At 45.4% G+C, this 26,590-nt stretch overlaps 1 long non-coding RNA gene across 1 annotated transcript in view; it reads left to right on the top strand.

Annotated features, from left to right (window-relative positions):
* Positions 1-26,590, top strand: part of LOC137147582 (uncharacterized) — a 107,267-nt gene that overhangs the window by 65,712 nt on the left and 14,965 nt on the right. The window contains exons 2-3 of the long non-coding RNA XR_010918250.1: positions 20,884-20,977; positions 21,728-21,841. This is a non-coding gene — a long non-coding RNA (uncharacterized lncRNA). The remainder of the gene's footprint in view (positions 1-20,883; positions 20,978-21,727; positions 21,842-26,590) is intronic.

The raw sequence follows: 26,590 nt of genomic DNA, 5'->3' as shown, positions 1-26,590 counted from the left end.
GCAAAACACAGCATGCCCTTAAAAATGCATTACTGTTACCAGACACGCACCAATGGGTATAAATGAATGCACAAGGACACCTGGTAATCCATCCCATGCAAATCCACCATTGCCCTCTGGGCCTACATCTTCTATTCTCTCTAACAGAAGTTTGGCCTGCATCCTTATGCAGGAAATGAAATAAACTCCATCTTGGAGGGACAAAGGGAATTCATCTCTTCATCTGGTGGAACATGTAAAAGCTGTTAAGAACAGCAACAGCAAAACACATGTGGCAAACCAGATGAGTGCTGGTGGAGATGTGTTGGGAGGCCACTTCACTGTGTGCCATGGAAAGGGTTACAGAGAATCTGTCAGAACATGGAAGAACCCTTCCACCCTCAAGTGTTAACACTTTAAATGAAAGTTCCAAGCATTTGTGCTTGCATTGGTTATATTTCTCTTTTGATTCGTTGCGTGTAACTGCCCGTCTGCAGTGAACTAACCATTCATGCTAAGCCAAAGACAACTCAACAGGCTCTGAAGGGGAGGATCATGTAAAGAAGGTGCAATGTATGTTTCTAGACCTGAATGAGGAATTCCATAGCCATTTTAGTTCAATGATCCATCTATACAGATGTGATCTCTCTGACAGTTAACCTGTCACAGGGATTGCCAAGGAAAATCCCATAATGGAGCAGGCCAACTGTGAAATCCTTTGTTATGGTTGCATCTGTACAGAAGCATGTCTTCCTGAACTAGTCTGACAGACGGTGTTCCCTGCCACATAAGGATGGCCACTTTTTAAACTGGCTGATATAATTTCATGAGCTACCTTTAATCATTTGTGTCTAATCCTTTTGAAGAAAAGTCTTGCTGTAAGATAGAGCCAAATAACACAGTAGTGAGGACAGAGATAAACTGGAATGGTTAATTAAACATTGCATAAAAATACCTTCCTCTCACCTGTTTTAAACGTGTTGCCTTTATAATTTTGCTGGTTTTCTGTGGGTAAGCATACCTCTTGCAATGCTGTTCTGTTTGAAGAACAAACCTCTGAACAAGGATTTTGATAGAAATAGCACAATTAAGGGTGGTGCTTGCTTACGGGGTTTGGTTGACAACCTTGTGATGGGGAAAAACTTGTCTAGGGGCTCCACCTAAATGCTACAGATTAAGCAGAGTAAATGACAGACAGGGCCTGTTTGTCTGTTATGGATTCTTTTGCCATGAAGAATAATGGATAGTATTTAGAGATAATTAGGACTCAATCCTCAGCTGCAATCAAGCTCTGCTCAGTGCTGCAGGGAGAAAATTTGGCTTTAAACCACCTTAGCAATTCCCTGATGTTGATGCTGGATGGGTGTCAATTAGGCCTGCTGTGCAATTTAGAGCAACCTCTGTTGGGCTGTGCTTGGGGCTGTAAAAGTGGGTGGTGTAATGCCAACTTTGTTGGCTTTGTGCCACCCAAGGATTTCCCAATACTGAGAGAATCCCCAGCCAGCCAGGTAAGCTGGTTCGACAGTCTTTTCCCACTGCTAGAGCTGTGCAAAAGTACCATAGAAGGAGGCCTGGGTTTGGTCTTTTATGTACATCTAAGCTGTTCCAGTTTAATTCTAATTTATTTTCTTTCCCCCAAGATATTTCTGAGGCCTCTTTCACTCAACATTTACCACACTAGGGGATGTTAGTGTCTACTACAGAGGGGCATCTTAGAAAAGCAAAGACCTGAAACACTTTGTCACTTTGGAGAAACCACTAGCGCCAAACAGAGGATGACAACACCAAACCCTCCTAAATAGAGGGGAACACTGAAAGAATGGCTAGAATTGGAGATCTCTGATATTTTGCTTCACTGATGCCACATAGTGAAAGCCTGGGGACCCCCTGCTCATTAATAAAGCTGAAGAGAAACTGGGTGCAGTAAATTGGGATCATATGATTTCAGGAAATCTATGTTTGTCTAATTCATTGCTTTGTGGCCGTCTCTCATACTCCCTAAATGCATCTGAACTTTTTGTCTGCCAGATAATGCCATCATTGACCTTTGATTTATCCTGTGCTAGTATCCTGTTTCCAATGCCCTAGAGAGGGCTTCACTCCTGAAGTATGGAGTTTTAGTATGTCGTGTTACAGCAGTCGCACACCATGTGATGCAATGTAACAGGCTGCCAATGCCCCACTTACATTTTGGTGTATAATTAAAAAAAAAAAAAAAAAGGGTGATCTCAGCTGTGATCCTAATGGATAAATGCAGTAGCTGCTGCCACATTGTTATGCTTTGGCAGACTCAGCAGAAAAGCTGAATGAGGCATGGAGGATCCCTCCGTCTGCCTTAGCATGCAGGATATCACCTTTAACTGGCATGGGGGGCAGTGTGAAGAAGCTGGAACTGCCCTTCTCAGCCTATTCTGTAGATAAATTGAGGACTTCGTTCTGTAGGGCTGTGAATGCAACAGCTTTTATCAGCACTTGTTCATGCAGTAAGTTTTGCATTTACTTGGATGATCAATAGGGATGTCTCTACCATCTCTGAAGTTCTCCTGAATTGCAGTTTTTCACAGCTGGTCCAGTGTCTCCTTATATTGGTTATAGATGGAATAAAGAACGGAGGAGAGAAAAGTGAACCAGCCAACTCTGATTTTGCATTTACAAGTCTTCATAATGGTGGAGGATCTTGCAACCGCAAGAGTAGGTATTTATAGGGAGGCAGATGTAAACCACATTTGTCCTGTATTTCTGGCAGAGGGAAAGCGTGAAATATTTGTGACCCAAGTCATTGACTTTCCTGCCATTTGTATAAAAATGTCCAGATGTGATTGTTGATGTTTCATGTGGGACCAATTAAAAAAAAGAAGAAATAGCCAGAGCCAACACGTGGATACTTTTCTGTTTGTGTGTGTTTTGCAGTGTCGTGCGTTTAAAGCAAAGCAGAATGTCAGCTCTAAGCAGAGCTCCTGTTCTCTCCTCTCAAACCCTCTCCTATGCCCACTTTATCCTTTACTCTTGGACTTCACCATCCTCCCTGTCTCACAACCTGGGGATCAGCTTAGACTCCTGAGCTCCTCCTCCCCTCACATCCAGGCTGCAGCCAAATCCTGTTATGTCTCTAAAATCCTCCCTTTCCTCTCTGTCTCAATAGCCAAATAGGTGGTCTGTTTCCTGCCTGGATTACAACACTATTTCCTGCTCACAGGTCTGCCTGGCGCTGATCTCACTCCCCTCTAGGCCATCCCAAATGCCAATGCCAAAGTCACCTTCACCCACTGTTTCAACTGTGTGACTACACTGGCTCCCCGTTGTATTGTGCATAGAAGTTAAATTCCCTGATCTTCCATGCAAGGTCCTGCCCATGAAGCATCTACCTACTGACTTTTCATCTTATCCCCAATCTCTCGACTCGGCAAATAATGCCAGCCTTGATATCCCCTTCACTCCTCCTCTAATAACTCTCCATGATGCTGTCCCTAAACCTATTCACCAAGTCACTTCCCTGCCTTATTCATATCCTGCCTAGAATGTCTCTCATACTGCAAAGCTAGCAAGAAAGGAAGTGGAGGAGAGTCAAAGAAAGAAAACATCTGGTGCCTCTCGTAAGCCCTAAATTCACTGCCAAAATGTAACAGATGGAAGGGGAGGATCAGAATCCAGTGGGTTTGCAAAGAGTGGGCTTTGACCCACTTAGACCAGTTCTAATTTGAAGTCATCAGCTACTAAATGTAACTTCCTGCCGATCTGTATCTCCTTCCCCATCAACTTCTGAACCCACTCTGCACATACCCTCCTGAGGCTGGCTGGAGTCACCAGATCATAGACAGAAACAGGAGATAGCCATCTTGTCACTTTTAAGTGTAACATTTGCATGGAGAAGCAGAGAGGTAGAATCCCGAAGAAGAGAGAAATTTTGTCAGCTGCAAGATTTATTAGGCAAAAGATCTAACACTCAGAGTGCTGCTAGGGAGGCTGTTCCTGTGGGGTTTCAGCAAACTAAGGAGGTTTAGTGTAAAAATAAACAGCAAAAGCTGCTTCTTAGCTGAACCTTTTGGAAGTCCTCCCACAGTGTGTGTGTGTGTGAGGTGGATTCAGGGGGAGAGCTAGATATGCCGAAATATGAATTTTTAGTCATGGTAATGAACACTACTGCAAATACACACTACAGAGGCACTTATTCCAGAGCATGAATGCTGCTAGTCCTGTTTAGTCCTAGACTTCCACCTGGAAGTCTAGCATGCATGTCTAGCAGCAAATGTTTGTGTCTACACTAGCATTTACAGTCATGTTAGGTAACATATTAAAACACAACTAAAAATTCAGGCATATACATATCCTTGTTTGTAAGTGTATGTGCATGCACTCCTGACAATCTGATTACAGTATTCTAAAACGTGGACCCTTGTAATGTGATGTATAGAAATGATTTAATAAGTGGCAGAGTGCTGGATAAATGCCCCAGCTTGTTGTTATCTGAATTAACACAGAGTGGTATTTGTAAAAGAATAATATATGTGGCAAGTCACTAGGTGGCATTAATTAGTGGATGGAGCTTTAAAATGTCAGTGCTTATTGTAAGTTATATGTTTCTCCTCTTAGAGTTCTAGTGACATGGATATGAACCCCTCAGACTCTGCCCTCATGGCAGATATGGTTACCACAAAACCTTGATATCAGTATAGTCTTCTACAGTACAAATGGGTACAGTTTAATCCCACTATCTGGGCTATTTATGCATTATCCCTCTTCTCTTTATTCATGAAGGTGTCCGTCATAACAATGCCCTGTATTCGGTCTCTCACTCTCTTTTTGTGCTGTATTCATTTATGTACAGCAGGCACAATTAAAAAATAAATGCCATGCTGTGATATTGGCCTGACTGCCAAATTTCCTTGTAAGAGTAACAGGCAGCTTAAACGCACGCCAATGAAATCTTTATACCACACTATACCCTCATATATCCCCTGCACCTACCTAGTCTCAAGCAGGGAGGCAAACAGAAATGGATGCAGGGGATTTAGCAATACCTCAATGTCCTGAATGGTGCCTGAGAAATTCCACATCAGCTGTGCGACACTCTACCTTTTTATCTTGACCCTAACAAGGGCAGGAGAGCTATTTACAGCCTGCCATATACCCTGCATCTTAACCTCCCGAAGGGGAGGGGAGATGGAGGGGTAAAATGCCTTTTAGAGAAGGACAATGTCTGGAGTGCAAGTGCATATAGGGGGTAGATGGGAGGCCAGGGGCAATAGGATGAATGAGATTGCTACAGGTGGCGTTGTGCTCCCAGGACCTGTGCACAATGCAGGAAACATTTAGCTTTTCTGCTGGCTAAGAAGGAGTTCCCGAAAGTCCCCTGAATAGATTCCACTCCCTCCCTTTCAGCCATTGTTCAGAGGATCAGACAGATGATGGAGGTGGTGGTGAAGAGTTAAAAAAAGCCTATGTTTGCATAACAGCGGGGTGCTGGGATACTGGTGACAGGACAGGACTACAGTGGGCCATGTTAAAGCTAGGCCAGTCTGACTATAGTGCAGTACAAATGACTCCTCCCTTTACAGCAGAACTTCTGCCAAATCCCTTTCTTCTTTGGCTCCCATGCCTGGATAGCGTTTGCTCAGCTCATGGGGCTTTTGACCAGTTTCCTGACTGCTGCAGACTGAGTTGGCAGCAGTATTTCTAAAAGCAAAGCTCTGCCCCCCACCTCCCATTTGCTTTGCTGAATTTCTGCCTTCCTTCCAGCCAAAGCTTATACAACTCTTGTTTGCTGGTTTCTGTCCTTGTGTGGAACGTAGTGAGCTCTGCTGGCCTGAGGAGTGCGGACAATCAGGGCATGCAGAGTCTCTGCAGCTATTCTGAAGCTAGTCTGACCGTGTGAACCTTTTGTTTCCAAGGGTATTTAAAATTACACTAAAATCATGGGCAGGGGAGGGTTGAGCAACAGAGAAGGCTCTGCTATCTATGGCCTGCTCCAGCTCTCCTTGACTTTAAAAGATATTGGACTGGGCCCTTACACTTCAAGCTCTTTAGAGTAGAGACTCCCTCGTTTGTCTTGTAGAGCACCAAGTACACCATAGGTACTAAAAACCCACTAACTAACAATGACAATCATGTAACAGGAGAGGGCACCCCAGTCACCCTCCCTCTACTTAGCCTCCTCTTCTTCCTCCCTCAGAGATCAGATGGGTACAGCTGCACTGCATTTGGAAACAAGCCTCCCCGCCTGGGTACACAGACTCATGCTAACGGGGCTCAAACGAGTGCACTAAAAATAGTGGTGTGGTCATTGCTGTTCGGGTTGGAGCTCAGGCTCTCAAGCCTAGTGGGTTGTGTGGACTTAAGATCCCACGCTGCAGCCTGAGCCCCAACATCCACACTGCTAATTTTAGTGCGCTAGTGTGAGTCTGTCCCCCCGGGCTGAGATGCTCAATCCCAGTGGCAGTGTAGACATGCTCAGAGTGGCTGAGGGGCAGGGATTGGCCCATCAGGTCAGGAGGAACAGTTTGCTAGAGGGACCAGGGAGCCTCCTCCCCAAAGCACAAGAGACATATGTGGCGCATTTGAGCTAGGTGCAGAAAGAAGAGGTGGCCAGTGGCCTGGTTGTGTGAGCTGGCTGAGTGGTGGGAAGAGCAGGCAGGGCAGCACCCTGTTCCCGTCCACATGGGCATGCATGATATGTGGGAGCTGGAGAGAGCCATACTGTTGCTCTCACTGAGCTGCTGGTTCCTCATGTGAGGTCCCTTCCCTCAGAGTGGGATCATTCAGGGACTCCCCGGCTGGCTGCTGGGGAGGGGACGGCTCTCCCTGTGCCTGGTTCCTGGGAACGAGGGCTGTTGATGGGGGGGTTGCAGTGCATGGTATGCTAGTGGAGACCATGCATCATCTTGGATCGGAGGAGAAGACCTAGACTGGCAAGAACCAGTGGCTGTGCAAGCAGGGGCTAGCCTGATTCTGCTACTGCTGGCATGGGAACAGTGCCACCATGCAGAGAGACTGGGGGGTGGGAGTGGTCTGTGGTGATGAGGAGGGTGGATGTGCCTGAGGCAGGCAACTCGAATAGGCTGGGCTGTCTTATATGTCAGACTTGATTAGATTGGGCGGGTTATCTGGGAAAGGCTCCTAACTCCTGCCAGGCAGCAAGGGATGGGGGGCAGGGCAGCAGGACCAGGCTGTAATTCCTTCATGTGAAGCTGAAAAATGGCCTTTCTTTATTGTGGTATTTGCAAGAACTGTCCGCCCCTTGTTTCAGGTTTTGGCCCCTGGTAGAAATGAAGGCACCTCTGTGTTTGTGTCAGAGCTGAGAGGCTGAGCCTTTCTTACAAAGCCCCTTGCTTGTGTCTCACAGTGACCCTTCTCCCCCGGGCCAGAGAGAAGTATTGGTTGGTTTGAAGCTCTTAATCTGAAACTATTTTAGGTGAGGATCCGACAAGGTGTCGGTTTGGAGTTCCCCAAATCCCCCCTCCCCTTCTTCCAGCTTCTCTGGTCTCTGCCAGTGTTAGAAGGACAAAAATAGATACTTAACTGAAATAACACCCCAATTCCAGAAACCCTGGAAATTTGGACAAAAATAGATACTTAACTGAAACTTGGACACAAACATTGCATTCATTTGACCCAGTCTGAGTGATCTAACAGGGTAAACAATCAATACAGGAAGCAATTTTGGGAGTCCCTATGCATGATCTATCTGGTTTTTGTCCTGATGCCCATCACCATTGCATCAGAGCACCTTTCGTATAATAAATGTAATCTATTACTGGACTCTGTGGAGTCTCTAGTTCTTTTCCCCTGCTGGGTAAAGAGACGCTCCACTGGAGAAGGGAGAGGTTGATGTTGGTGTGTGTTAATTTTCAAAGCTGTGCAGAATATCATTCCCATCAAGGGGAGTTACAGTTTGAAATCCCCCTCCAGGTTCAATATGTGCAATGGCAGTGCAGGCTTTCCCATGCTGCCTCAGTGCTGACCAGGAGGGACTCTAGGACTCTCTGCACTAGCCATCTCCCATCGCCGCACCAGTGCAGCATCAGCATTGCTACTTGCCACCTCAAGAGCCCTCCCTGAAATTGCCAGTGCAATCAGGCCCATGGTGAGCTGGTAGTGCTCTGCAGGGCCCTCAGAGGCCAGGCCCTGAGCATTGCTCCCCGAAGGGATTTAAAATATTGTTTTGTTTTTACATGCTTAGTCCAGACAATGCGGAGGGGCCAAATTGGTTCCTGCCTGCCTTAGCCTGAGGCGATTTTAAACTGTGTTTTAAGCACTTTGGATAAGATAATTTTCAGACAAGTGTAGGTAGCTGGAGCCCTGGGTGTCAGAGAGCTGAGAGACTGGAGCAGAGCTGCTGATGGGGTCTGTAATGTGGCATTTTCCTTCCTTTAATGCCGTTAGGACACATAGGCAGCTGGTAGGTGTCTAATGTCCAGGGGACATCTCCCGCTGCTCCTTGGCCCTTGGCATGCACAGGGGCTTGGCACTTTGGGGGTTAAATAGTTTGAGAAGGGCGGGGGAGGCGTCAGTCAAACCCAGACTGATTGTGATGGGTTTGCTCAACATGCCTTTGAAGTGACTCTGTGGGCTTCCCACCCCCACCCAGCAAGTGCCACAGGGGCTGCCAAGGTGTACGTGCAGGAAGGGCTGTGTGAACAGGTGTGGGGCCTGCAGCGGTAGGAGGGCCTTCGCCCAAGCCAGGGGGAACAGCAGTGCCAACCACACACACACACACAACCACACACACATCTTGTAATCTGTCATAGCCATAAGCCACTGACATGACAGGGAGCCAAAATAAAAGGTCTCCATTGTTAAAATTTCCAGCCCTCTAGTAAACACTTGTTAATCACTAGCAGGGTTAGGACGGGTTCTGCTCTTTTAGTGCAAGAAAATGCAAAAAAACAAAAAAAAACTTACACCCCAAAAAGTGCGGATTGTTGTAAGTGCTCTGCTCAGTCCATGCAGTAAAGGGGTAAACAATGACACTGCTCCAGCATCTTTGGCTCTCCTTGCATATCATGCAGGTCTGAGTTTGCTGCCAGAGCCTCTTGTTCTGTGATCTTTTCCGCTCTCTCTGTGCTAAGCTGGTTTGGACTGGGACAGTGCTTGGATAAGCAAGCTCTAAGGAGTTTAATGAGTGCACTGGCCATGCAGGTGTGTTCTGCTGTGTCAGTGCTGCTCTGGTGTCCCAGTGTGATGCTAGGCGACTCAGAACTGCTGGATTGGAGGACTGATTGAAGCCCATCTTTAGAAATTCCTAAGGAGGTGAGGAATCCCTGACAGAACTGATTTGGAAAGAAATGCTGCTGGATTCATACCCGTGCTGTTCTCAGTTCAGGGACCCAGCATGGCTATGAAAATGGTCACTGTACATCTGACCACCTTCCCCCATGCTGAATCACTCTCTCTTATTCCCAGTCCTTCCACTTCCTGCACATCTCCCTACCTCAGGCCTATAGTTACCTAGAGCCATATTCTAGCAGTGTCCCTGTCACCAAGCAGCTGATGGCTCCAGTGACAGAACATCTTCTCTCCAGTACCTTGTAGACCCCTCCTCCTTGCTCTCTTCCTTCCACTGTCTGGGGACAGCCCCCAGTCGTAGCAGAGATTTTTCCTAACTCACCCTTCTCTGCATAACTTACTGTGCTCACTTTCTCTGAGTCCCAGGAGACATCATGCTTACTGGAAGAGGGAGGGAGTGAAGTGGTGTCATGACTGTGTGGAGTAGGGTGACCAGAGAAGATGTCCCTATTTTATAGGGACAGTCCCGACATTCAGGGCTTTTTCTTATATAGGTGCTTATTACCCCTGCCCCTGCCCCGATTGTTCACACTTGCTATCCGATCACTCTAGTGTGGAGCCTGACAGGCCCATTTGTAGGTAAAGAAGGAGCTGGATGGGGTCCTACATATCTCACTTCACACAACACCCCCCGATGTCCTGTAAGGCTGTGTCTAGGCTACAAGCTAGCGGTGTGATTCTCATGTACACATGCTCGCGGGAGCTCAATGAGCACTACTGCGAGTATAAATAGCAGTGGAGCTGCAGTAGGATGGTCAGCAGCAGCGTACGTACTCGCCATTTTCAGGCAGATTTGCGCTCAGCCCTGCCTCCACTGCCTCTTGTGTTACCATGGCTGTGCTATTTGTACACATGCTAGCTCAGTGGGAGCTACCATGAGTGCATGTACATGGGCAGGGGAATCACACCCCCAGTTCGTAGGGTGGACATAGCCTAGGAATGACCTTGCTTCCTCCATCTCATTTCTGGGGCCCTAGATCTGCAATGGAGCTATGAGCGTCTTTCTAAGGGAAAACTGGGCGTCCTCAAAACTCCCAGGTGGGTAAGGGAGCAGGCAAGTTTGGGAGGGGAAGGTGTTCAGGATAGACACTTGTCCTCAAGTCCTGTGTGTTAGCTGGCTCCAAACAGGCCAACATGAGGGGAGAGTTTTTCAGAAGCGCTTGCTATTGGGAGCACGGTGAGGCCATTGAAATTAATGGTAAAAAGTCCCAGAGACTTCAGTGGGAGCAGATTTAGACCAATGCTGGATGCTTTTGCAGATCTCGCCCCATGTCACCATTATTCTTGTTAATCCATCTATTTCAGTGATGTGGTGGAGGGAATTTCCAGGAGCTCCTTGTTAAGATTCCATCACCAAATTGAAGGGAAGACTTGAATTCATGCCCTGTAGGTGCTGCTGAATCATCCCTGCAGAAGGTGATTAGTCCTGGGGCCACAGAAAAATACCCTTGAGAGCACCAGGTGTCAAGTATTTGGGGAACATTTCCCTGGGGAGGACTCCCACCTGGTCCCACATGAGGCTTTTACCTCTCACTCACTACAGATGACTCCAACTGGACATTGCTATATTATCACTATATTCAGCATGTTTTTCAGGAACAGAGACACAAGCCATTCATGCAGCTCAGCTCAATGCAAGCTTATTGTGTGATGTCACCTCCAAGCTGTGGTAAGGTTGAAAGACAAAGTGTTTGGGAAAATAAAGGAATGCACAGTTCCTCCCTGTCCTCTTTAGCACACACATCCCTGGTGCATGGGCTTGACCACAGGTTGAGGGGATGCTTTTTGTGAGAGGCCCTTGATTGAAATACTGGCAGACCATTCTTGATCTCTCACTGTCATATAAATGGCTTTGATGAAGGATCAGCCTTATACAGCATCCTGGTGTGTGCATGAGCGCGAGTGTCCACTAGGTAATCCCGGATCTCATGCAGATGGTGCTTTACTGTCTTCCAACAATTCAATTTGAACTTCAATTTGAGAGACCACATTTTCTGCTGGTGTAAATGTGTGCAGTTTTATCGACTTCAGTGGTGTTTTGCCCATTTGCAGCACCAGAGGATTTGGCCTACTGCTTTCTCAAACTGAACTATGTGTTGCTTTTCTTGATGGCTCCTAGGTGAGTAGTAAGGGTGGTGGAGATTCTATGGTGTGATCTGGCTGGTGTGTGTGACCATGAACAATAATTAATTGGCTCTATCAGAAGTTTTGCAAATTTTTTTTCTTTATCTTTCTTAAGCTCCCTTTTAATTAACTTTAGTCATGTCCCGACACATCATCTTGGCTTAATCACAGACCTCACCATGCCAGTTTTTCACATTCCTAAAATACAAAGGCCGCCAGTGCTGCAGATGCAGCTTCAAGGCAGCAGCTCTGAGGAAATCAGGCAGCTCTCCTGGAACTCAGAAACTTCCAGGAACTGTTGTGAAATAGAGAAAAGAAAGAGGCTAAGAAAACCAGCCTCTTCATGCTGCAAACTTCCTGCACAGCACCATTCCCACCAGCATAAAAAGCTCATGCCTTGACACACAAATTCAGTGAGCAGTGATTGGATTCCTGTGGCAGGGATCTGCGTACAAGCTTCTTTTTTTCATTAGAAAATACCTTTATTCATTTAACTGGGTCGGGCAGGCAGGCAGATTACAGAGCTTGGTGCACCCAGTCTGTTTTCCAATCAATAGCTCACTTCCTTGTCCCATTTCACAGAGCCAGCTTACAGGTTATGAGGTCATGTTAACAAGATAACCAAGGCCTTTACTGAGCCACCAAGGAAAGCCTGGGCAGCAATAGCACAAGCTTCCCTGTGCCACCACACCAATGTGCTTCACCCCAGACTTGGAGGGACCACACATAGAGCCCATCCGGTGTTTGGCATGTCTTCTAAGAATCCCAGTTATGACCCAAACGAGCTCTTGCTGAAGAAAGATTCCCAGTGTTTCTATTGACTCCAGTGGAAGTTGAGTCAGACCCTTAGGGTCCATTGTGTTAATGTGTTTGTGCTGTGGACCCTTGTGCTCTGGAAATTGGAATGACTCCATAGGCTCATTTCACTGAGGGAACCGTGGTAACAGCTTCCAGTTACTATCCTCCCAGGCTGCTTTGAAGCCAGAAGTCTAGCGGCAAAGAGCACTGTATTCCATTACAACCCATTCAGAAATACTTATGTTTCTATAGGAGGTCTGAGACACTGCTGTAGGTGATCATAGCAACAAGACAAAACTTCATGGTGTTACAGTAATTAGAAGTCACAGAGAAGCCCAGTGTGATCAACTAGTCCATCCCCCTGCCAGTGCATGATTGCTTCTAACAGTATACTTGTTAGTACTTTGTCCAGTCTACTTTTAAATTAACCAAACAGTTTGACTTCTGCTGCCTATCTTGGCACTGCCCAATAGATCTCATGGTAGGGTGGGTTTATCCTGAAATTCTCCTTTCTGAGTACGGTTATGATTGGGTGTGACTGCAATTATCCTAGAAAATGTGCCCTGACAGCAAAATAATAGCACAAAGTGAGAGGGCTAGACCTGGTTCTTTAGCACTTGAGCATCCATCAACTTGGTTTATTGAATGAAGGACAGGAGGAAAAAAAGGAAAATCCAGCCATTCCTTATTAGTGATGATGCAAACTCTCAGAATCTGCATTAAAAGAAATCATTGACTGGTGTCATTTTTTATATGAATAGGGGTAATGCTTCAGCAAATCTCTGGGGCATATGCTTAAATGAATCCTGTATTGCTGATGGAATTTTTTCAGCTATGCATATCTTCCAACAATCCAACTTTGCAGGGGAAGACTATGCATCATTAAGCGTTGACAATAAGTCTGTTGAGCCTGGGTCTCTATGAGTGGTGTTTCTGTGCACATGTGCAAGGGTAAAAAGTAAATATGTATGTTCTTAGTTGCTTCTACTCCCAATGCTTCTTATAACAAACAAAGGAGTTTCTGCAATACATCCTCAGATGTTGTAAATTGGAAGACAATGAAGCTACACTGATTTATACCAGCTGAGGCTCTGGTCCTTCATAGAGAAGACACTTGGTTGGTATAGTCGTCAGTGCCAACACTGAACAACCACAATGTTTTAGCGTGTTTTGTGATGGTGAACACAAAAAGCTTCTTAGTCACAAAAGTTTGAGGTTGCTATGGTAGGATCTAAATATCAATGGAACAGCAAAAATCTACAACAGTAGTTCTCAAGTCACAGTCTGTGGCCAACTGGTAGTTTGCAAAGAGCTGACAGGTCACGTGGTTCTCTCTTTCTCCTTTCCTGCTGCTAAATCACATTAAAAAAGCAAATACTTGCAATATTTTCTTAATACTGCATCTCCATGTAAGCAACTGTTATAGCTGGCACAGGGATGTTGCATGGTCACAAATGGCAGGGGAGATGTCTGCAGGCCAATTTCTCTATTAAAGATGTGGGCTGTACAACAAAAAAGCTTGCAGAGCACTGCTCTCCAGTTTTCTCTTGCTCTCCCCCATGCCATCACAAGGAAGACTGCTTTCTCTTACGATAGGAGGCCAGAAGAGTCGTTCTTGGATGTTCTGCATGGCTGGGGCATCATGTGCCTTCAATCTACTCTCCCACAATTTCTCATCTTAGACTTTCTAATAGGAAGATACTTCATTAATTTTTTGCACGATCTGATAAACAAGCTTGGCAAGTACATCTTTTGCTGTCGGTTGGAGTAATGGTGGTGGTGGTTGTCAATGTTCAAAGAGGTTTCTTAGTTATGACTTGTCAGAAGATGTCCACTGAATTAAATGCTCTGCGTGTTGGATTCCCTATTCAGCAAACAGTGGAAGAATGTGAGATGATGTATATGCCAGACTAGGGGAGCTTTTCTCCTTTGGAGTTAGAGCATTCTTGGAGGCCAGTGCAACTTGTTTGCTTTAAAAGCTTCATTTTAATGTAGCTGTGGAATGTGCTTGAAAATGTTCTGAAAATCATCAGTAAGAGTGAGAATAAAACAGCACTATTTCCTCAAAGTCTGTGTTTTATTGAGAGGTACCTGAATCTGCTCTGCTGTAAGCTAGGCACCACTGACTTGTGTACCTCTAGTTCAGAGATTGTCTTTTGCTGGACTGGGAGGACAATACAGAACACGTAGATGAAATGCAGATAAGAACTATGGGAACAATAGAACACAATGGATAACCAATTTTTCTAAGTCTATTCAGCTAATTCTGGTAGTCTTTGCATCCAAAGCAATACTGGGAGGAGAATGCATTGTGTCTTGTGTAGTGTAGACATTAGAGATATCCTGCACATGGACAGGAAAAAATCCTGTCTGTTGCAAGTAATGGCTATACTGATGTGTGATGCCATGAATTTCCAGCTCATGAAAAAGTTCTTGAGAGTGCCAAAAGTGTGTTGCAAGAATATAACATACTTCGTTCATCAAAGCCATAAATAGGGAACGCTGTGTTTTGGACTTAGAAGCAACTTTTTGTACATTTATAGTTTTTTCCACATTAAACATCATCTATGGTTTGGAAATTGTTCAGGCAAGATGCATGTGGTTAATGGTCCTGAATATCAGCAGCAGTTTTGCTAGGTTGAGTCTCTGTTTTATGTTGTTGCTTTTTCGGCTTTTCATTTACCTTTTGGGTGGACCTCTTTGGAGCAAGATGCCTGAAGGAAAAGCTAAGGGAGATCCCATGGATTTTTTTTAAAACCAAAGACTAAGTGATGTGCTTAAGGAGAACAAGAAGGCATTAGTATATGGATTGTGAGTCTGGAAACCGGATTTATGTTGTGTACCCACTAAGGAGTACCTCTTCTGGGATGGTCTCTCAGTGGATGGATTCCTGGAACAAGTTGCGGAGGAGGAATTTCACACCTGGCCTTGGACTCTGAGACATGCAGTTTTCCATAGGAGCCATAAAAAGTTAGGTTATGGGCTAGCAGTTGAACTCCTGGTCAATTCCACTCCTGTTGAGTAGATGGTGAAGGACTGATAGGAGCTTTTGGCTATTTCTGTTGGAGCTCCATTTTGTAAGTCATCTTTGAGTTTTGGGGTGTCCTTCCCCTGCCCCCACTTCCCTAAATGTGTTTGAAAGTAGAATAGCTCTGTGTGATTAAGTCAATACAATGAAAGTATGTGAGGGAGGTTCATGCTATTCCTATTAGTTGTTCTAATTCTACAATACAAAATGTGCTTTCAAACTCTGGTTTAATTATCTCTGTACATTCCCAGGTGGGACAGCGGGGAGAGAAAGTAGTGTGAAATGCTTTGTATTTGTGTACACGACATCCTGCGCTTTGCTTTAGAAGCAGTGCCATATTTCTTTCTGCAGACTGAATGCTCCTGATTGGCCCAGTCCTGCAACACTTTGAGTCTGCACACCTCGGCTGAATTATCATAGTTCAATGAACACTACCATGGCCACAACATTCTGTGTATTTGAATGGTGCGACAGGCAGCATGCAAAGGCATTACACCTCTTTGGTGGGAGTTCATGGCCCTCAGCACCTTGCAGGATTCTGTAAGCATGGCTCTGGAGAACACTCTATCAGTCTTGCACAATCAGGCTGCCTTTGTTACAGGAACTCAATGTTGTTCAATGGATGTCACCGTGCAGGGCTGGGAATCCCAGTGCACTGCAGGTGGAATTAAATTCCTAAACAGCTGGACTGTTTTGATCATTTTAGGTGGGCTGCACTGTGAGACAGAAATAGCACTGCACCTGGCTTTATATTTGCCTCTTCTCCCTCTTGCCTGAATGGGAAAAGAATGAAGACATGACCTAGGATGTTGCAGGGGAATTTCCGTCCCCTTTTGTTTTGGCCTTCTACATTTCAGTTTGGATGCCAAGTGCCTTTGCCTACCTCTTTCTGGTGGCAGTGATTTTTCTCAGAGACTAGAGTTTGGAAATGTTCTATGCAACAATATTAAGTTTCCTGGAGTGCAGCAAAGAGTCTAGACAATTGATATGTACTGTATTTAGCACTTTGAATAGAAAACTGTCTTGTTTTTGTTTTATTTTTATATTTGTTTCCTTTTACATATTTGATCATTTCCTTCCATTGCCTGATAGTGTTTAGCTTTTGTCTTCCTGTTGTGCCCAGCAAGGCTACAGTAAAGAACTTATTCTGGATTTTAGGGGAAGAGAAAAGGATATAGGATTTTAATTTTCTTGGCTAAATATTCTCCTGCTCTCACCTTGAATCCCAGTTGCTTCTGTATTTCTACAGGTTCCCATTTGTTGCAACAGAAATCCCTTTATTGGTGTCCTGGTTTCAGTACTTGAACTCTCATATGGACCTGCTGAGCAGTGCTGCAGACTGAAGGTTGTTTTCCGCTGTCTCCCTCACTGGGTTAGAGCCTCATGCATGTTTGGTAAAGTGAGTTCTTCAGGCTAACTTCACGGCTCTATTCTGATAGTTTCCCAATCAGGGAAACAGATGATGAAAGCAAAGACGTGCAGACGGGCAGAGAGTCAGTGCTGCCAGGACAGCTGATTGAGATTTGTGAATCAGACAGCAACAAAACTTTGACGAACGCATCACCTATGCCACACTGAGCTTCCCCACCTCCAGTCTCACCTGTTAAAAACAAAACCACTCAACCCCTTTCCCCCCATTTTAAATAATGGTCTGGTTAATGAATGGTGAATTCCAGGGGTAATCCTGTCAAAGTCCTTATGACATCTACATTGATAACATTAACCACTAAGAGCTTGTCTGGTATTCTGATTAATACCAAAGGAATTCTGCTTGATTAGATCATTACTTGAGGGTAATTTAAAATGCAGGGATATTACATAGAAAAATAAAGCCTATGGGAAGGATAAAGTTCACTGGAGCCTCATAACTGGTAGAGCCTTCTGCCTCCTATTGACAAACAAGGTCTGCAGCCTTCTTGGGCCCTCCATTGCTCAGCAGTTTGCTAAAAACATCCAGCGCCCTGCCTTTCTCACCTCTTTCTTATTTGCTTATAATCCTCACTTCTGAAATGTTAGCAGTAGTTTCAAACCAATCATGTGCTTAAATCTTTGCAGGGTTGGAGTCCTAGATTGTAAACTCTTCAGGGCAAGGACTGTGTGCTTATTTGCTTGTATGATATGCCCCGTAGGGTTGAATCAATATGCTCTGGGCACATTACAAAATAGTCCCCCTTGGAGTGGCGGTGGAAGTAGAGGCCTTCCCGCCCATAGAGGCAGAGGCAAGCAGAGGCCCTTTTCCTCTAAGCTGCAGCAGAGTCCTTTCTTCCACCTGGGAGAGGTACAGGGGTGGGAGCATGGGGACCCCAGAGTATGTTCGCAGTGTTGGGTAGATGTGCTGGGCCTGCTGTACTTGCCTCCTTTCCTGCTGGCTCCCCAAGGCAGTGGATCTTGGAATTAACACCACATGGAGATAAATGTGGCTATTCGCACCACTCAGGCTCCCTGCAGACTCAGGCGGGTGTCACTGCATTGGTAACACTAGGATCACATTTTCAAGATTGTCTTTACAACCAGGAGGGATGGAAACTTTTCTTTAATGAAAGCTGAGAATGTGGGTTTGGGTATTGTTGGAAGGTTATCGACCCTTTTCCCACGAGTCTAGTTTAGATGTCTGTAAATGATGACAGCCCTCCCTGCCCATGGCTCTGATCTACACTGACCATTGGCATCATGGTTTTTGTGTCTTGTAAATAAAATCAGAGCACAAATCATCACTGGTTCTCCCTTGAATTGTTTTTTATCAGCCATGGACACCCTCCCTGATGCTCTGTCATGCTGTCTTTAGCTGCTGGAGCTTACGAGTATGTCTACACTACAGTGGAGAACGAGCCTCCCAGCCTGAGCAGACATTTGTGCTGGCAGGCTAAAAATAGCAGGTGTGGCCATTGCAGCCTTGGCAGAGGCTCAGGCTAGCCACCCGACCTCACACCCAGGGGGTAGGGTGGATCTGAGCTGGGGGGGCTAGCCCATGCCTTTGTTGGGGCCGCAGTGTCCACACTGTTATTTTTAGCACGCTAGCATGAGCCCAGCTAACACAAGTCTGTCTGCCCAGGCTGAGCAGCTCACTCCCAGCTGCAATGAAGACATACCCTGACTGATCAAAGCTTTCATTCAGAAAAAACAACAGAGACTTTGGACGTTTGTAGTGACAGAGGCTTGGAACCACCTTTAAGTCCCTGCCTATGGAGGCCTCCATCCTCATGTAAATCTCAGCAACACAATCACCCTGACATTTGCCCACATTTTAGTTTCAGAGAGAGTGTGTGAACATGGGCTCCATTGTCTAGATGTTAATTAATCTGCAATTAGGGCCTCACCTACCATGATAGGCACCCTCCTTTCCAACTCAAGCAGGGGAAACAACAGAGGCTCATTTCCATTCCCAGCCTTTTCACCACAAAACTCCTTTGAGCCAGAGTTGGACGGCCCCCTAGCCTTTCAGATTAGACACTAGCCATGTCTGGCACAGTGCCACAAAGTAATTTAGTTTGGAGTTGCCCTAGCTAGCTGGGATCTCGTGAGGGGCTAATACCTTCCATAATGGTACTCAGCATCTTGACAGATGAGGCCCTATTTTCTTTCTCAACAAATCCCTTGGGGCCAATTCTTGTCTCGGTGGCATCACTGGAAATTGGGATTAACTACTAAAATAAATGGCCTTTTGATGTCAGTGCAAAACAGTACTTGCTCGGATTATAATTTAGAAGAGCCATTAATAGTATCAAGCATTAGATGCTCTGCAAAGAAAGGGAACGGTAGCTTATGCCTCCTGGGCACTTACGCTTTGAGCCATTAAAGCACCTCAGTTTGGAGGGACAATTTTCTGAACCCTGTAGAGGTTCTGCTTTTAAGCCACCTCATTTCTAGCTGGCTTTTGAGAAGCTAACAAGTTTATTTGTTGTTGGTATTGGGGGTGGGGAGCATGCTGGACTAGGGGTGCTAGGGGTGCTGCCCACCCCATGGCTTGAAGTGGTTTCCATTATAGTCAGTGTTTACAGTTTGGTTCAATGGCTTTCAGCACCCCCACTATACAAATTGTTCCAGGACCACTGGTGGGGAGGAGGGACGAGAGAGGTGGGGAGTGATCCATTTTCTTGCCTAAATTCTTTGGCTGTTCTATTTGATTGTTAAACATTATGTGCTTGCCAGACACAATGGGATTGAGCATTAAGGGCCAAAATTTCAAATGCTCAGTACCTATCATTGAAGCCAGATTTTCCAAAGTGCCAAGCACCTAACATACACCCAGCACGCTGAGCTTTTTTGGAAAATCAGAGCCTAAAGAAATACAATTCCTTTAATGTAATCTGGCCCCTGCTTTGATGGGGGATAGTCCATCCCATCCCATTGCTGCTAATTAAGAGAATAGTGGATGTACTGTCTTCCTTTCCCTATTGCTTTGACAGGATGTGGTGGTTTTTGATATGTGTCCGCAGTAAGAGTTCAGTAGGAAGTTGGGTTTGCGTCACTGAACCATTTCTACTATCGAATGCTGCAAAATCCTGACCTTTTTTTTCTCATTTGAAAGAAGAGAAAGTAGGACCCTCTGCCCAGCCATCTCTGATTTGATGGACCCATTTCTAGCACCCCTCTGTCACTGGACTCTATACTCTCCTTTCTTCGTCCCCTGTAGTAGAGTGTTCAGAGGTGAATCATGAAATAATGACTGACTTAAGAGTGTTAACCATGGTGTGTATGGATGGCATGGCCAAGTGATGTCTCAGGCCACATTTACACTTACAAAGTTGTGGCATAGTTATGTCGGGCAGGGGTTTGTTAAACCACTTAGCTATGCCGGCAAGCCCCTCTGTGTAGATGCAGCTGTGTCAACAGATGAGTGCTTCTGTTGGCATTGTTAATGCTGTTCAGTGTGGTGGCATTCCCATACCGGCAGAAGAACTCCCTTTGCCAACATAAACTCTGTTTGCATTAGGAGGCTCTGGCAGTATAGCTATACCGATAAAGCATTTGTAGTGTAGACAAGGCCTCAGTTGCAGATGAGGAGCTCATAAATATGACACTATTCCTCTCTTCCCCAGCTGAGTCTACACTCATGTAAATTGTCTTATTTAGGCCCCGATCCTGCAGGGCCTAACTTCCAAGAGCAGTCCTTGTTCACTGTTTCCAATGGGATTACTCTTGCGAGTGCAGGATCAGGTTCATAGAATGTAAGCTTGTCAGGGTAGGGTCTGGCCTTCATCTGTGTTTGTAAGGGTCAGGGTTGCTACCTCAAGCATGCAAAAATCCTGAATCAGGACCCCCCAGGGTCAGGAGATTGGATTTAAAATGTCTCTGGTTTTTGAGCCATTAGATTACATTTGAGCATTGTGTTTTCAAGCTTTTGTCGGCAGCAATAAGTGCTAGAAACTTACTTACCAAAACAAACAAACAAAAGATACTGGGAGGCTCATGTAATCATACCTGGAGCTGGGGATTTAAGTAAAATATCAAATATTGATATATAAAATGATCTTGTGAGAGTTGATAGCATGAAAGATGGTTCTAATTGAAGTGTATATGTGTATGCATCATTGCAGCATAGCAACATGCTGCCAGAGAGGGTCATGAAGATCCAATGATATTTGACATGCTAGCTGGCTACCTATCCAGCCCCTGCATTTTCCTTTTTGAAAACATGACAACTTTCTATCATGCATTCTCCTCCCTCACAGCTCCCAGGACAGGTCTCCTGCCCCTGGCTATCCCAGAAGACAGAAGCCCTAGCTGAGGATTTGGAGCAGGCTGCAAAGGAAATGGATCAATGAGGTGAGCCCTCAGACCTGAGACACTTAGCTTTGGGACGTGGATACCATATAGTTAAAAACCTTGTCATATTCTGTGGTTCATTTCAACAAGGTGAGTAATGGGCGTGAGAGTGGAATATCCAGAAAAACTTCTCTTTTTCAAAGGGGTTATAATTTGACTGTAAAATTTGCTCCAGGCTGAAAACTTGGCAAACAAGGGCTCAGCTCAGGAGTGATGGAAAAATATAAATCAATCAATCAGCAAAGTCATTTTTGGTAGAAATGGGGCCAGAGCACAGAATTCAAATCCCATCTTTCGAGTGAAGAGCAAGAGTGATTGAGACAGGATTTTGATTTTGGGCCCTGTCTCTATTGTTGGGTTAAACTTTCAAAGCTTGGGGAGTAAATTACACCTGCTGAATGTGTGCCCAGCCCATGGGGGAGATCTGGGGGAAGTTCCAATAGTGCAGGAGATTTCAGGGCTAGCCCTCTTTGCTGTGATGGGTTCAAGAAGGCTTGCTGTGAGCAGCTTATAGGTTGTGACCTTTAAAGTTCCAGATGATGTGATCCCTGTACTGGCATATTAAACACTTTAAAATCAGTTAGTCAAGGCCTGCTGTACACATGAGTATCTATACTTTCATTTGACTGCGGGAAAGGAGCAGAGGAAGTCTAAGAAGTATTTAAATGGCATCCTGCTTTGAAAAGAAACCTGACATTTCAAACTGCTTTTCTATTTATAAATGACCCCTGTCTCTAATGCTGTTTTTAGGGACAGAGAGAGGCCTCCACCATGGTACACAGCCATTTCCCAGCTTCCCAGATGCAACGAGAACATTTAGGCACTAATCTTTTTACAGCTACTCTCAAGCAGTGGAATTTCCAGGTGCGTGTGTTTTCAGGGCAAAAGCAGCCCTGGTAAAGCTGCTTTTCAAAAGACACTTTGTTTCTTTCCATAAAACTAAAAAAAAATGAAAAAGCGACCTTTGGCACCAAAACAAAACAACCCTACTCCCCCTTAAATGCCACATGCAAAGAAAATGGAAATGTAAAAGTTATTTTGAAAAACAAGGGATGTGGATTTAAATCGAAGGTTCTTGGGTTTGGGGGAAAGGTAAATTAGAGCCCCTCAGAAATGATCATCACTGGGGGAGGGGTTTAACAAGTTTATTTGATATACCGCTGTGTCACGCATCTCTTTGTTGCTCAAGAATGTTGCCTCACAAGTTTCCTAGGGTGTGAAAGGGCCATGCTGACGGGAAGGCTTGCCACTTAGAGCATGCATGAGGCCAGCAGTGGGATACATGAAACCTATGGAAGGGTAGATTATGCCTCTTAGAAGGTAAAGGGTGTGATTTTTTTTTTTTTGCCAGCATAGTTCAAAGCCTTAATATAAATGCAGTTATACTGGTATAAAGGCGCTTTATAGTGGTATAGCTTATTTCACTTTGCCAAATTGGAATAAGCTATACTACTATAAGCACTTTTATATGGTATAACACCAAAAGTGTCCTAGTGTGGATGCAGCTTCACCTGTGCTGGCAGAGTAAAGTTGGAAAACTTTCAAGTGCAGACAGGGCCTTAGCCCTCAGAGAGCAGCACAGCAGTGGCTAACAGTAAGAAGTTTGTTGGTGACTACCCTCTGAAATGATGATTATTTAGTATTTGTATTGTGATAGCAACTAGGATCCTCAGTTGTGACCCAGGATTCCAGAGTGCTAGGCGCTGTACTAACACAAAACAAAAGTCCCTGCGCTAAGGAGTTTACAGTCAATGGAATTGGACTTTTCTGGGCACAGTCTCTCTGGGAGGAGGCAGTTTGCTGAGGCAGGGTAGAACTGGCGTTTGCGTGGATGGATTGACAAAAAATTCAAGAGACTTTCACATAACACAAAGGAGATAAGCAGATACGTTAAAATCCCCTGCAAAGCACTGATCAGCACAAAGACCCCAACAGCCCTGAATGAAACATGTAGCTGGAGAATAAGCACGGTTCTAGTCTATGCAGTGTGTTTGTTTGTACACAGCTCTGCCAAGCATGGGGCCCCAGACCACTCTGCCATCACACAGAGTACAAGAAAGGTCAGGTATGAGGGCAGAGTGTGGAATAGCCTTTTAGCCCTTGGCAACATGGGTTTTTAGCACTGGTAACTAGCTTAGGGTAAACCACTAGTCTGTGCACATTGCACCAGTGTCTGCTGTGACTTGCACTAATTTGAAACCAGGGTAAGTTCCAGGTTAAAATGGGAATTTGCATTCCTCCATTCTTCTGATATTCATATGCATCACAAAACTGATTTTGCACACGTGGCACACTCTGCTCGCAAGGGGCCCAGGACTGGAAGAGCAGGATATGTTTGAAGAACTGGACTGGGGAGCATTGCCAAAGCTTTGATTCACCTACCCCGAAACAAAAGACTCCCCCTAAAAGCAAACAAGTTGCTAATGCAACCAATTTCCAGATGGATGCCTCTGAGGCTTGTTCTTCATAGGGCTGCTTACAGGTGACAATGGCACTGATTCAGTTAAACTGTGTGGATGCTTTTAAACCAATTTTGAATGGCCCGTATTGCTTTAGCTTAATTTGGTAGCAAAAATGGGGAGGGGGGCAGGGATCAGCTTCCTTGTACCCCCAAATCACCTTTGGATGGCAATTGCAGGAGGCAAATAGTCCATCAGCCATGCCCAGCTGCTTTACAAGCAGTTGCCGCTGGCTAGGAGATGAGGGGGCTACAAATGAGATTAGCCTTCTGGATGCTGCTGCCCAGGTGTTTGCATGGTCTCTTCCTTAAGTTGAAGGGGAATTTCCACTCCTAGCCACATAAAAGAGCAAATCCTTGCTGAGATCCAAAGCCATTCAGTATGACATCTGTATTCAAATGCAAAAAGAAAGTAATGTCAAGGCTGACATTTTACATGCACAGAAGTCAGGAAATTCATGGTACGGCTCCCATAGCAGCTGTAATTCTGTGCCCTGGTGCACATATATTCTTTTTAGTTATTATATATGGTATTAACAGTACTGCCTTATCCCTTAAGGAAACTAGCTCATTTCCAGGTCGATGCAACCAGAGAGCTGGCAAATTAGCAGGGCTTTGTGCAAAGTGACCAGGGAGCATGGAGCTAGGGTGGATCTGGCCAGGCAAGCACAGTTGGATTCTCTGGTGGAACAAGTCCTGTTCTCTCTGGTCTTCTGTGGTCCTGTGACACCCCCACCTCACTGGCCCAATATGCTCTGCTTTGATCTGAACTTTCTTGTGGTGTTGGAAACAAAATGTTTTTACCCTATGGGGTGGTTCCAGGCTCCACTAACACAAGCATATTAAGCAGTATAGATGAGGGTAACATCTTAGCTTATCAAACTCTCCACCGGCAAGAGCCACTTCGAGGGTAGGCAACTAATGGCCCTATCTATTTTCACTGAAAAACAGGGTCACACAACACCCATCCCTTCTTAAACCTCCCAGCCTTACCGGTATGTTTCTATAATCTGTTAACAAAAAAAAAAAAAGGAGTTGCATCAATATGGGAAATACAACAGTGGAGAAAGGGGGGGTCGGGGGAGGGAGGTCTGGACACCACACCCAAGAGAAAAAAATCTGTGTTTGTGGTTACGTCATCTGTGTATCTGTGCACTGACCCTAGTCTCACCTGGGCCTTGGCAAGAAGTGTCTTTGCATTGTGTTTGCTTTAGGAATCTGGAGTTATCCCATAGACACTTTGTGGCACATTCCATCCAGACAACCTAGCCATGATTGCTTCGTAAACCAGACCCAGGAATAAAAAACAGTATATGTTTCCTGAGCGGAGATGGAAAGCAGCTGTGCTGGAAAGAGGAGGGGCTTTGCCAGTTAAGCCATGGAAAATACAGATCAAGCTCTAGTTCTGCAATCCTCCCTGGTTGCCCTTTGGCTGCTAGTGTGGCAAGGGAAACAGCTGGAATTGACTGCTGGCCACTACCAGTCAATGAAACAGCAAGACCCAGTGAAGAGCCTCCACTGGCCACAATCCTAGAAACTGGTATTTTATTTCTGCCCATTAGCCAGCTGCTCAGCCCCTGGACAGCCCAGGCTTATGATATGTGACATCATTTGTTCTCTCCTCCAGAGATCGGTCCTCTCCACTACCCCATACCTAGATCTAAATGCTAATCAATCATGCTACAGTAGCACAAATAAGACGCACATTGATCACATGAAGCAGTGAGGAGGAAGAGCCTGCACAGGGGGGGAGCAGCATAGCTGCCTCAGGCTCAGTGTAGCGGTGCAGCTCCCTATCTGAGTCCTTACTAGAGTTCTCAAGGGGATATGGTTGGGCAATATGACCAGCTCACTGGGCCTACACCGATAGACATAGCTACTGTAAGGAGTGTGGCACATGATGGAGGTGGAGAGCACAGTGGTAATTTCGGGAACATGAGAAAGGTGCCCCCACCTATCTGGAGCCCTACTGCTTTACAAAGGCAGGGATGCTTGGCAGTCATGGATCCTGCTAGGTTCCTTCACCCTCCCCCACCCTCTTTCAACAGAAGGGACAGGAGCTGGCTCCTAGTTTTTACTAGACTAACAAAAATGCCTTGATTCCTACTTTCTTGGAGTTGGGCTCCTGAGGGATTTCTTTATTTGCACCAAGTTCAAGGTTTATTTTAGAAGAGAAGCTGTTGGTTTTAATGTGAAGTTGAGTTTGAAGCTCATGGGAAGGGTTTTAATTACTCTATAAGAAGGAGCTGGTGAACAAGCACAGAGACAGACAGACAAGATTTCCGTGGTATAGTATCCATTTGTCAAAAACCAACCGTGGCATGCTGGAAGAGCCCCGTTGCTTACCGTGCCAACACCAGCCTTGCACTCTTTTCTGCAGCCAAGTAGGAAATGAAGAGTAGAGGCAAGAGAGCAAAAGACATGGACCACCCACCACCTGCTTCGCTAGCAGCTCAGATATTTACTAGCAAGGCTGGCCCCTCTTCCTAGCACCTGGAGATGCTATCAGGGCCAGCAGATGGCAGCAAGATGAATGGGTTTTGCCTGACAGTGCTGAGGGTGTAGGTTTATTTCACTTACTGAGATGATGTGCTGTTATAACTAGTTACCCTGGGTTCTAACTACCTGGAATTTGAACATAAGAATTTAGGCCTCCCTCAATGTTTGTAACCAGTTCACAGCATGGTTGCAGGCAACCACAGATCACATCCAGGCCATCCATGAAAAGGAAGAATGGCAAGAGCAAAAATGTAGAGTGATAATGCAAAGTAGTAAGGATCACTGAAGAGGTAAAATCAAGGAAAGAGAAGATCTAAGAAATGTTCTAGTAGGGGGTGACAGGGAAACGAGGGACGTGTTGGTTAAAATGGCAAATTCTGGTACCGTCCTGGCGCTACATGCCAAACTTTGGAAGCAACACTGGTCAGACTTAAGGAGACTGGTGTTACAAGGGAAGCACAGTCTTAAAGCAGTTAATGTGAGCAATAGCATTACCAGGAGCAAACTGAGGTATCAGGCAGAGATCAGTAAATGGATGAGAAAGGGAGAGTGAACTAAAGATGGCTGTAGATGATGTCACTTTTACAGAACAGATGAGGCGGCAAGGAGGCTAGAACTCAGCTGGGCCCAAAAGAAACCGCTTCATGGAGAAGGAA

Source organism: Emydura macquarii, unplaced genomic scaffold (assembly GCF_026122565.2).
Source record: "Emydura macquarii macquarii isolate MOO-44397 ecotype Brisbane River unplaced genomic scaffold, CSIRO-AGI_Emac_v2 contig_554, whole genome shotgun sequence".
Taxonomy (NCBI): domain Eukaryota; kingdom Metazoa; phylum Chordata; order Testudines; family Chelidae; genus Emydura; species Emydura macquarii.
This window is presented reverse-complemented; position numbering and strand designations above follow the sequence as displayed.